The sequence below is a fragment of the Mustelus asterias genome, chromosome 12 (assembly GCF_964213995.1).
Source record: "Mustelus asterias chromosome 12, sMusAst1.hap1.1, whole genome shotgun sequence".
NCBI lineage: Eukaryota > Metazoa > Chordata > Chondrichthyes > Carcharhiniformes > Triakidae > Mustelus > Mustelus asterias.
The window spans coordinates 17580460-17592600 of record NC_135812.1 but is presented as its reverse complement, the minus strand read 5'-3'; the positions used below and the strand labels follow the sequence as shown (position 1 = coordinate 17592600).

General features: G+C 40.0%; 1 protein-coding gene across 4 annotated transcripts in view; it reads right to left on the bottom strand.

The window, feature by feature from the left end:
- Positions 1 to 12141, bottom strand: part of taok1a (TAO kinase 1a) — a 156687-nt gene that overhangs the window by 115349 nt on the left and 29197 nt on the right. The window contains exon 1 of one of the 4 annotated variants that reach the window (XM_078224844.1): positions 5378 to 5476. The exons of the other annotated variants lie outside the window; for them this stretch is intronic. The gene's annotated coding sequence lies outside the window, so the exon portion shown is untranslated. Of the gene's footprint in view, positions 1 to 5377; positions 5477 to 12141 lie in introns of those variants that run through there. 4 annotated transcript variants of the gene reach the window in all.

Here is a 12141-nt window from a genome sequence, read left to right as displayed (position 1 = left end):
TACCTATCAGCAACCAATGGAGGGTGATTGTATGAGTTGAAAGTCATCAGTTGCGGAGTAAGTTTTGAATACCTTTGTTTCTGGCTGGAGACCATGTGGAAAGGCAAGTTCAATGGGAGTGGGTGGGTCAGAGGTCTGGGAACCAGGGCAGGCAGTCGGCTCCTCAGCCCTGGGAAAGCAGCCACAACCTCGGGCGACCTCCAATTTACTTTTACGAGCAGGCATGTGTGCGCACAGTGTGTGTTCGGAGCTGGAGAGGGTGCAGTTGCCTGCTTGTGCTGAAGGCGTTGGGGGGGGGGGGGGGGGGGGGCGTTTGCGTGGTGGACACATACAAGATGGGAGGGAGGGGGTGTTTAGACCTGAGTACCACCCAGACTTCTGCCAGCCCCAGTCTTTTTCCTCAAGGGGAGGGTGAGGTCACATCTGGCTCTGCAAGGGTGAGATCGCCTCTGATTTGGGGAGGTGTATGTCGAGTGAGTGTGTGGAGGTGAGCGTCGAGTGAGTGTGTGGAGGGCAATGCAAGATATTGAGTGTGTGTGTGTATAGAGATGAGTGCAAGTCTGTCTTGCACCCAATCTCAGTATTCTCACTCACTTATCCATATACACACTCCCCCTGTGAATTTTTATTACTTGCTCTTTTATTGATATGGCATTGCTATACTTTTGTTCAGCTATTGTTTCTTTCCTTAAAACTTCAACTTTTTTCTGAAATTAAGTTTATTGTTGTGCCTAACCTCATCACGCAAAGATTTGCTTATTGGTCTGATTGAGAAATATATGCAAATGTGGCCCCCTGAGCAAAAAGGTTGGACAAGCTTGCTATAAAAAGACGAACAAAATTTTTGTGTTTTATATTTAGAGGCATATAGTACAAGAGTCAGGTAGTAGTGATAAATATCAATATAGATTATCGTGCAAAATATCAATTAGGCCAAGGTTAAGGAGTTGTGCACAAAAAGGAATGCTGGAATATGGAAAGTTTACCACAAAGTGAGGTTGAAGCAGAGACCTTGAAGCTGAGGACAATCACAGAATTAGTCCAGCAAAAAGCCAACACTGACCTCAAAGATCAAATAGCCACTTTCCACTTTTACCTCTCATCTGGCTTTCTCCTATTAGATTTTACAGTCTAAAACCTTTACCTGTTTGGTACATCTAATGTAACATCACCAAAACAGTGCAAGAGCAAGGTGCTGCTATCCTCCAGTTACAACACAAGTTAGAAATCCAAGTTCACTTCAACAAAATTGAACCTGGATTATAACATATGACAGTATAACCAGAGCTGAAATTACAGGATCACTAAATGCAACAAGCTAATGACCATGGCCCCTGCTGTGCTCAGCTCCATCACACCGATGTGTTCCTAGCTAATTCCCTCAGAGATCAGCATGCACTGTTCAAAAAAATGAATTTCAGTAAACACACAATGGGCAGAAACATAACGTACATTATAATGCTTTGGGGTTTAATGGCTGCAACATTATAAAACTTGACTAACCTGTTCTTGGAACATATACCCACTTGCCTAGATTTTCTTGCATGCAGATAAATATGTCGTCATTTTGTTTTGTGCTAAACTAGGCTGATCCAAGTTAAACATTTCCCACCCACATCTGAAAATAAACAGAACGTAAGATGACTGTGTGGGTTCCAGCTCAGTTTTCAATTTTTTCAAATATTAACCAGAATAATTTTCAGTTCCTAGACAAAATGTAAATACCAAACTAAATAATTTGCTGTTTAAATGTTATGAAAAGTTTAAAAAAGTTCTTTTTCTGGTAAAATTAAATTCCAGAATTGTTTTGGAAACAAAAAATTTACCACTTTATTCACTTAAGTGTGTCCAAAACATAATTATTTCAGTTTGGGTCTGTTGTGAAAAGCATCACTTGCATCAATGTAATAAATCTCTCCACACAAACACCCAATCCCACTTCCACCAACAATCCAGCACCACCACATACCCTGCCAGGTTAAACCACTTCTGGCTGAATCATTTTACCCATCTCGAAAGAAAACAACATACAGAAGTATAGAGCAGAATTGAGGGAGAAATAAAAAACTGAGGAGCAGAAAGAGGGAAGAACCAGCAAATGAAATAGAAATTAAAGAGATTTTAAAAAGTAACACAAAACCGAACAGGTTTGGGCAAGGGGAGAAACATGAACCAGACAAGCAAAACAGGCTGAATCTTGCTGGAAAAATAACGGCATGTTAATGACGCATGCCATTATTTGTGCGCAAATCTGCCAGTAAATTCGGGAGATTAAGAGATACACTGTAAATCCTGAATCACCAGAATTTTCCCATCAATTTATGCTGTTCTGTCGTTTGCTTTGCGCAAATATCACCCCACCCGTAGTTTCCCCATCATTATTGAGAACATGCTGGATTTGCACATTAAGTACTCATTAAACTCGCTGCAGAAAGTTATGACAGGAGTTGGAACTTAACACCTCATGTACCTTGATAACATGATCATTGTTTATACAATGCAATGCCAATGAACCTCTCTGGACCAGAAATAAAATGAAATTGTTCAATCTCATTCTTGCATGTAGTCAATTCTTAAGCTGGAAATTTTTAAAATGTCAATTTTTTAAAACATTTTTTTTCCATACCTTTCTCTCAGAACTAAACTGTCCTTTTTATTTCTCTTGCTGCATTTGATTTGACCCTTATTCACCTTTGCTGTTTCTTTTTCAATTCAGCCTCATTGGTTAAGATATATTGTTGGTCCTGTCATTCACCAAGGTCCAAGATGACCGGAATGAAATCAAATGGACCCGGCATCAGCCTGGGCATTGGAAACGACAATGCAATTCCCAGCCCTTTCGACCCTGCAAATTCCTCCTTGCTAATATCTGGGGCCGGTGCCAAAATTTGGAATCTCACAGACTAGTCAAGCAACAGCCTGTCAGTCATACTCTCAGAATCACACCATACAGCTAATGTCCCAGCACCATCATTCCTAGGTATGTCCTGCCCCACCGGTAGGACAGACCCAGCAGAGGTGGTGGCACAGTGGTATACAGTCAGGAGCGAGTTGCCCTGGGAGGCCTTAACATCAATTCTGGACCTCATGAAATCTCATGGCACCAGGTTAAACATGGGCAAGGAAACCTCCTGCTGATTACCACGTACCGTACACCCTTAGCTGATGAATCAGTACTCCATGTTGAATGTCACCTGAAGGAAGCACGGCAAGTGGAAAGGGCGCAGAATGTACTCTGGGTGGAGGACTTCAATGTCCATCACCCAGAGTGGCTTGGTAGTACCACCTTGGACTAAAGGACATAGCTTAGACTGGGACTGCAGCAAATCGTGAGGGAAACAAGAGGGAAAAACATACTTGACCTCATCCTCACCAACCTGTCTGTCACAGATGCAAATGTCCACGATAGTATTGGTAGTAGTGACCACTGCATAATCCTTGTGGAGACAAAGTCTTGTCTTCAAATTGAGGATACCCTCCATCATGTTGTGTGGCACTATCACCGTGCTATATGGGATAGACTTCGAACAGATCTAGCATGGGCATCCATGACGCGCTGTGGGCATCAGCAGCAATAGAATTGTACTGAGCCACAATGTGTAACCTCATTGCACAGCATATCCCCCATTCTATTACCACCAAGCCAGGGGATCAACTCTGGTTCAAAGAAAAGTGCGGGAGAGCATGCCAGGAGCTACACCAGACATACCTAAAAATAAGGTTTTAACCTAGTGAGGCTAAAACACAGGACTACCTGCTCCTTATGCTGTGTGGCATGCAAGTAATGGACAGAGCTACGCGATTCCACAACCAATGGATCAGATCTAAGCTCTGCAGTCCTGCACAACCAGCTGTGAATAGTGGACAATGAAACAACTCACTAGAGGAGGAGGCGGCTCCACAAATGTTCCCATCCAGCACATTAATACAAAACAAGGCTGAAGCATTCACAACAATCTTCAGCCAGAAGTGCCAAATGGATGATCTACCTTGGCCTCTTCCGCAGCATCACAGACACCAGTCTTCAGCCAATTCAATTTAGCCCGTGTAACACCAAGAAACGGCTGAAGACAATGAATATGGGCCCTGACAATATTCCCGAAATAGTACTGAAGACCTGTGCTCCAAAATTTGCTGCACTCTAGCCAAGCTATTCCAGTACAGGTACAACATTGGCAGTTACCTACAATGTGGAAAATTGCCCAGGTATGTTCTGGGCAATTTTAGGACAAATTCAACTCAGTCAATTACTGCCCATCAATCATCAGTAAAGTAATGAAAGGAGTCATCAACAGCGCTATCAAGCAGCACTTAGTCAGCAATAACCTACACACGGATGTTCAGTTTGGATTCCGCCAGAGGATTCAGCTCCGGACCTCATTACAACCTTTGTTCAAACATGAACAAAGAGCTGAATGCCAGAGGTGAGATGAGGGCGACTGCCCTTGACATCAAGACAGCATTTGACCGAGTATAGCATCAAGGATCCCTAGCAAAGCTGGAGTCAATGGGAATCAGGGAAAAAACTCTCTGCTGGTTGGAGTCACATCTGGCACGAAACAAGATGGTTGTGGTGGTTGGAGGTCAATCATTTCAGCTCTGGGACATTACTGGAGAAGTTCCTCAGGATACTGTCCTTGGCGCAACCATTGCCAGCTGCTTCATCATGACCTTCCTTCCATCATAAGGTCAGAAGCGGGGATGTTCGCTGCTGATTGTACAATGTTCAGCACCAATTGCAACTCGTCAGATACTGAAGCAATTCATGTCCAAATACAGCAAGATCTGGACAATATCCAGGCCTGGGCTGACAAGTAGCAAGTAACATTTGCACCGTACAAATGCCAGGCAATGACCATCTCCAACTAGAGAGGATTTAACTATCACCCTTTGACAGTGAATAGCATTACCATGCTGAATCCCCTATTATCAACATCCTGGGCATCACCATTGAACAGAAACTGGAGTAGCCATATAAATACTGGGGCTACCAGAGCAGGTCAAAGCTTGGAATCCTGCACTTAGTAACTCACCTTCTGACAACCCATCCCCCAGAAGCCCGTCCACCATCTTCAAGGCACAAGTCAGGAATGTAATGGAATATCCTCCGCTTGCTTGAATGAGTGCCCCTCCAATAACACTCAAGAAGCTCAATACCAGCCAGGACAAACCAGTTTGATTGTTACCCCTTCCACAAATATTCAATCCCTCCACCACCAATGAACAGTGACAGCCATGTGTAGCACCTAGAAGATGAATTACAGGAACGCACAAAGGTTTCTTCAGCAGCACCTTCTGACCATTACCATCCAGAAGGACAAAAGCAGCAGATAAATAGGATCACCACCAACTGGAGGTTCCTCTCCAAATCACTCACCATCTCGACATGGAAATATATCGCCATTCCTTCACTGTCGCTGGGTCAAAATCCTGTAATTCCCTCCCTAACAACAGTGGTATACCTACACCCCAGGGGCTGCAGCAGTTAAAGAAGGCAGCGCACCACCACCTTCTCAAGGGCAACTAGGGATGGGCAGTAAATGCTGGCCCAGCCAGTGACACCCACATTCTGTAAAAAATGAGTTGACAAAAAGCTGCCCTCAGCAAGCCATCAGCTTCCACTTCTAGCAAGTTACAGCACAAAAAATTTCAAGTTGAAGTGTGCAGTAAAGAGCTTATCTAATGACATGCAATGAATAAGATTGAAGTTGAACAGGAAATGGGAGAAGCAACATAAATTGAACAGTGTGGAAAGCCGGCAAAGACAGATAAGGGATAGATTTCTCTGACTCGTTGTAAACATTCCATAGGAGACCCAATTATTTCTAAAATAGATTGCTTGTGCTCGCTCAGTAATAAGATGCATCTTAATATCTGATGGTTAAAGCTGAGAATTATGCAAAAATAGCCCATTCGCCTCCAAATACTATTTAAAATGTGTGAAAATAATCGATGCAAAAACCTGCTATTCAATTTTACATTAGGATTTCACACATTGAATAGGATCACTGTGTGTCCCTCAGAAGCAAATTGAATCTTGCACAGGGTACCATAAGGGTTTGTAAAACTATCCTTGCTCGTGTTACACTCATGTAGCTTTAACCAAAGTCATTCCTGAAAGGGAAGATGAACAATTAAACAAGATGAACATATGTTCAGTCTTCACAACATATTCCCAACCCAAGAGAATAATGTTTTTTCCATCTTGAAATATATGGCAAAGTTGTCCTCAGTAAAAAAAAACTCAGTAACTGAGGGAAATGGATGCAAAGGCAAATCACTCTTAAATCTATTCAATCCTGTGACTTCTGCCAAACCAGAGCCGAGTTGCCCAAAATGCAGCTTAAATGTATAAGAAACTGATATCAACATTGTGAAGCACTAATGCACTAGTCACTAAGCATATTTAGAAAAATATTCAGAAGGTAGCAATGATTCTAAATTTTAAACCAGTGAACTATGAAGGGAGGCTAATCAAACTAAATGCATTGTTTGAATAATTAAAAATCAGATTAGATGCCCATAATAAAGTATTACACCTCATCTAGACACACTTTAGTTTTGAGCCTGGGAGCACCGACCACCCCCAAACCTTCTGAGTTAAACTCAAAAGTAAAATATAAAGTTGCATCTTAGAGCCAATATCTACCACCAAATCTAGATCAATACCTTCCATGAGGATGTTATAAATGATATAGAATTTTACTCTTAGAAATTTGGATATAGCTCACAGAAATGCAGCTAACAATTTGAACATATGCTATTTATTGAAATCTGTTGCTTCCTGGCCCATCTGCAATTTATTTCTGACCCCACTCCCATGCCCAGTGCTGCCCTCAGCTTGGTTCAATACCACTGGAAAATAAATTTTAAGCAGCTGCCCATGTTGCAGATGCTTTTCTACACCTCCAATAATTAGCAATTTCAGTTATTTTGAAATGAGAGAACTGAAACCTTATATGGTGCACTTGCGCTATACCACACACACTTAATGTATTTCTGGGATATACATGTAGACCTGAAATGTTTTAACTAATTGTATACGAAGCAGTTCAACAGTGACAGACAATATGTTGCATTTCAAAATTATTTGAGTGGTTCAGATAACATTTCAACCATGTCTTGTAGCATTCAAACTACAATAAAAAAAACATTCTGCTAAAGCTAAATCTTTTAAACTCGAGTTAAAAGTTGCACAGATTGAAGAAAGTGCATCAGTTTCTGCTTTATGTTGATGAAATACAAACATGATTCAAGATTGTCCAAGGACTTTTTTCTCTATTTTGCTTCAGAGATACCAGTGGATATAAAGAAAGATTTGCATTCGAATAGTACTTTCCATGACCATCTGACATCCCAAAGTGCTTTGCAGCCAATGAAGTACTTCTGCAGTATAGCCACACTTGCAATGCAGGAAACACAGCATTACACACAGCAAAGTCCCACAAATTACCATGTGTTAATGAGGAGAATATCTGATTTTTTGTGATGTTGACCGAGGGATAATTATTAGCCAGGACACCAGGGCAATGGTCCTGGTCTTCTGCAAAATAGTGTACTGTGCCTTTAAGAAATGTATTTTTTAAAATCATATTCTCTGCAGGCCTAAGTAGGCCTTTTGTTTTTATTGTAGCAACGGCCGCCTGATTAAATGTCCTTTTATTGCTGCTTACAAGATTTAAATGGGGTTTTGTTTATTTTTAATCTAGGCCTAATGCACTTTAGTGGAGTTTACGACTTTTTGAATTGTTGTGGGAAGAATGACCGACAGGTCAGGTGGGACACCTTTTCTCTTTCCCAAGACTTCTTTCAATTTCAGTTTGGGCTGCTGTTTTAGTTAGGTGTTTGGACTCCAGAACAAAAAGCAGTATTTCTGTGCCTCTCTCCCTGGAGTGAAAATGGTGTCAGGGTTTGCTAGCTAATAACTAGAGGCAAGGATTGCCTCTGTCTCTTGCAGTGGTTTGCTGGCTAAAAGCTAGAGGCCACCAGTGGTATTATCTCTGCCTTTAGGTCTGCTGAAAGTTACATGGTTGGAAAGTCAGAGTTTCAATTCTACAACCAAAGGATCAGTTATAACCAAAGGATCCAGTATCAAATGAGCATTCTTATTTTCTGGGCTAAACCTATGACAGGTGCATGTTTATTAAGGAGGTTTGTTATGTTGGAACAATGCATTTAGTTGTTAAGTTTTATACAATATCATGGTTGCCTTTTCTCTTGTTTGTAATTGGTAAAAGTTATTGCTAATTTTCTATGTTAGCTGTATTCCTAAATAAACTTTGATTAAAAACTCCCTAGTGAATCATTTGAATCATATATGAAGTGAGACAGATATGCTTACCCTAGCCAAATTCAACGTGCAAAACGTATGGTCTAGGCTGACTTCATAAAATACCTTGGAGTTTTTGACCTGGATTATAACAATAGTGCCACAGGATCTTTTATATCCACTTGAGATGGCGCACAGTTTAAGGTCTCATCTAAAAGAACGTACTTCCAACAATGCAATGCTGCAACAAGTACCACACTGGAATGTCAATCTCAATTTTTGTGCGAGTGGAAGTTGAACCCACAAATGTGTGACTCAGAGACAAGAGTGCTACCAATTGAGCCATAGCACATATACATATGGAAAATATTCTTTTTTTTTAAGTGAAAATTCCCATACAATTACAATCCAATGGATATATTCATTTAATGTCTATTTAACAGAGTGGCCTGTTTTGATATAGCTTCCTTCATTTCAAATAAAACAGATCATATGAAAACACAACCTGTCTTTTGTCTAGGAACACAGGAACAGGAGTGGGCCTGTTAGCCCTCCAAACCCATTCTGCCATTCAATGAGAGCACGCTTAGTCACCTAACTCCATATACTCTCCTTTGCCTCATAGCCCTTAATACTTTTGGTTAACAAAAATCTATTCACCCCACTTTTTAAATTAAAACCTGATAAAGCATAAATTCCCATTTGTGAAAGAGTGCCACATAACTACCACCCTTGTGTATAAGTGATTCCCAATTTCACTCCTGAAAAGCTTGGCTTTAATTTTTAAGATTATGCTCCCTAAGCCTAAACTCCTCAACTTGCAGAAATAGTTTCTCTCTCTTTCTACCTCATTAGTTCCCCTTAATATCTTGAAAAGATCACCCTTTAATCACCTAAATTCTAATGAATACAACCAAAGTTTGTGTAACCTCTCTTCCTTGGAGTCCAGGTTGCATTCTGTAAACTTACTCTGCATTCCCTCCAAGGCCAATGTGTTCTTCGTAGATCAGCCATGAACAAATTGAATGGCAGGGCAGGCTTGAAGGGCCTGCTGGCCTACTCCTGCTTCTATTTCTTGCATACCTACGGTGCAGTGCGCCAAACTCTCCATACGTCAAGTGTAGTCTGCAAAGGGATTCGTATAACTGCAGCATGCCTTCAACCTCCTTGAATTCTAAAAAGACGAGCATTCTATTGGCCTGCTTGGTTATTTTTTGTACCTGTTCATGAAATTTTATTGCTCTGCATACCTGGACCATCTCTTTGAACTTTCACTATTTCTAACTTTTCACTATTTAGAAGTAGCCTTTTCTATTGTTTTCAGCTCCAAAGCAGATGACCTCACATTTGTCTACACGGATATCCATTTGCCACAGTTTGCCCAGTTAACCTATCACTATCTCTTTGTAATCCTACATTTCCATCTACACTATTCACCACCCATCTTTGAGCCATTGGCAAACTTGGATATGTGGTTTACATTCAAAAGCCATTAACAAATAGGGAATACTTAGATCCCAATACAGATCCTGAGACACACACTAGTCACATTTTGTAGAGTACATGTGCATTAATCCTATTCTGTGCATCCTGTCACTTATCCAATTTCCTAATCAGGGCAATAATTTGTTTCCAGTTCCAACAGCTTCAAATTTAACAGTCTCTTTTGAAAGACTTTGTTATACATCTTCTGGGAGTTCAAATAAATAACATCTATTAGGTCCATTATTATAATTACCTCAAAATATTGAATCAGGTTCATCGGGCATATTGCCCTTTACAAACCCATGATGACAGCACTGATCGGTTAAAAATTTTCAAGGTGTTGTCATCTTATCCTTAATTATATAGATTCGAGTAGTTTTCCAGTAACGGATGTTGGGCTAACCAGGTCTGTCATTCCCTGGTTTCTCTCTCATCTTCCATAAATAGTGGAGTGGCATACAGAATTTTTGAATTTAAAGAAAAAAACTCTCAAATCAAAAGAATATTGCACATACCCCAAGTATCATTTTCCAATGTTCTCACCTACTTCTTTTAAAACTCCGAGATAGAAAGCATCTGGTCTGATGCGTTTGCCACTCTTTAGTGCCAATATTTTAATTACTGTTATTTGTATCTATTAGTTAATGATATATTGGATCCACACAAATCAAATATACCTATTTTAACTGGAACATCACCTTGTTTTGGTAGCATAACTTAAATCATCTACATAATGCAGTTTGTGGTTGTTTCACGTTAAAACATTAAATCCGGTTCCTGTAGAGTCAGGCACACAACATGGCAAATTCCCTACATGATGAAATCATCAGTGAATTATGATGCAACTCACACCAACATAATTTTAAGACACTAAACACTGATTTTTGAATCTTTTTGATTTTTCTGTTGCTTTTTCACATGTTACGAGGATGTGAACATTTAGAAAAAAATGTCTTGGAAATCACCATGCCATTATCTAGTTATCTTTTACTTTTTTTTTAAAGTTTACAGAACCTCAATGAAAAACAGCTTTTCAGGTGCAGCATACTGAAATAGTTTTGATATTTTTTGAATTACAGGACAAGTAATGTGATCTTTAAAACAATTTCAGATCAAAAAGATAAAATTTTAATACAAAACAGCTGTGTTGTGAAGTTCTTAAAACAGTAAGCTTGTTGGTTCATATTTTAGATTTTGCCAAATACTGACTATCACACCATGTTCAAACAACAAAGATTGAGAACCAGAAATGCATTATTCCCACCCGGATTCTTCCTGAACCTCCACTCCAGGTATAACTTACAGATCAGAGCAGATAGAGGAGGTAAAATAAATGCCATCAGTTTCTCATTACCAGTCCAAGAACCAGTCAACTGAAGTGGCTGAGTCAAGCAATTCAGTAAACCCAAATTGGCAATGAGAAATCCTATTATCAAGTTTAGAAACATTTATAGAATGATGTTGAGAATCATTTATGTTCAAAAATATTTGTGGCATTTATAGTCATAATATATACGAGTAAACCATCTCTGAACTGTGTCTAAAGTAGTTGTCTTTTTTCAAATAAATAGACCAAACTTTTGTTTATTCATTCGTGGGCAATGAATGGCGCTGGCTGGCCAGCATTTATTGTCCATCCCTAGTTGCCCTTGAGAAGGTGGTGGTGAGCTGCCTTCTTGAATTGCTGCAGTCCACGGTGCTGCGGGTTGACCCACAATGCCATTAGGGAGGAAATTCCTACTCCTGATGTGTGTGGTCTCAACAAAGCCTTGTACAGCTACAATAAAGCATCCCTACTTTTATATTCAATTTCTCTTGCAATGAATGGCAACATTTAATTTGTCTTTCTAATCACTTGCTGTATCTGCATACTAACTTTGTGATTCATGGACCAGGACACCCAACTCCCTCTGTACCAAGTTCTGTGATTTGGAAGGCAAAAGAAATGTTGGCATTTCATGTAGAGGGAAATGAACATAAAAGTAGGGATGTATTACTGTAGTTGTACAGGGCCTTGGTGAGAGACCACATCTAAAATACCATGTAGTTTTGGTCTCTTCATTTGAAAAAATAATTGTGTTTGAAGCAGTTCAAGAAGGTTTACTCAGCTCATTCCTGGGACTATGCGCTTGTCTTGTGAAGAAAGATTGAAAACGCTGGGCCTTGAGTTTAGAAAACAGAGCTGATCTTGAGTAGATACCAGGAAGATGTTTCCGCTTGTGGAAGAAACGAGAACTAGGGACAAAGTTTGAAAATAAGAATTCTACCGTTTAAAACAGAAATTAAGAAAGTTCTCTCTCTCTCAAAGGGGCATTAGTACGTGGAATTTTCTTTACCAGAAAGCATTGAATTTATTCAAGGCAGAGTTAGATTTCCAATAGACCAGG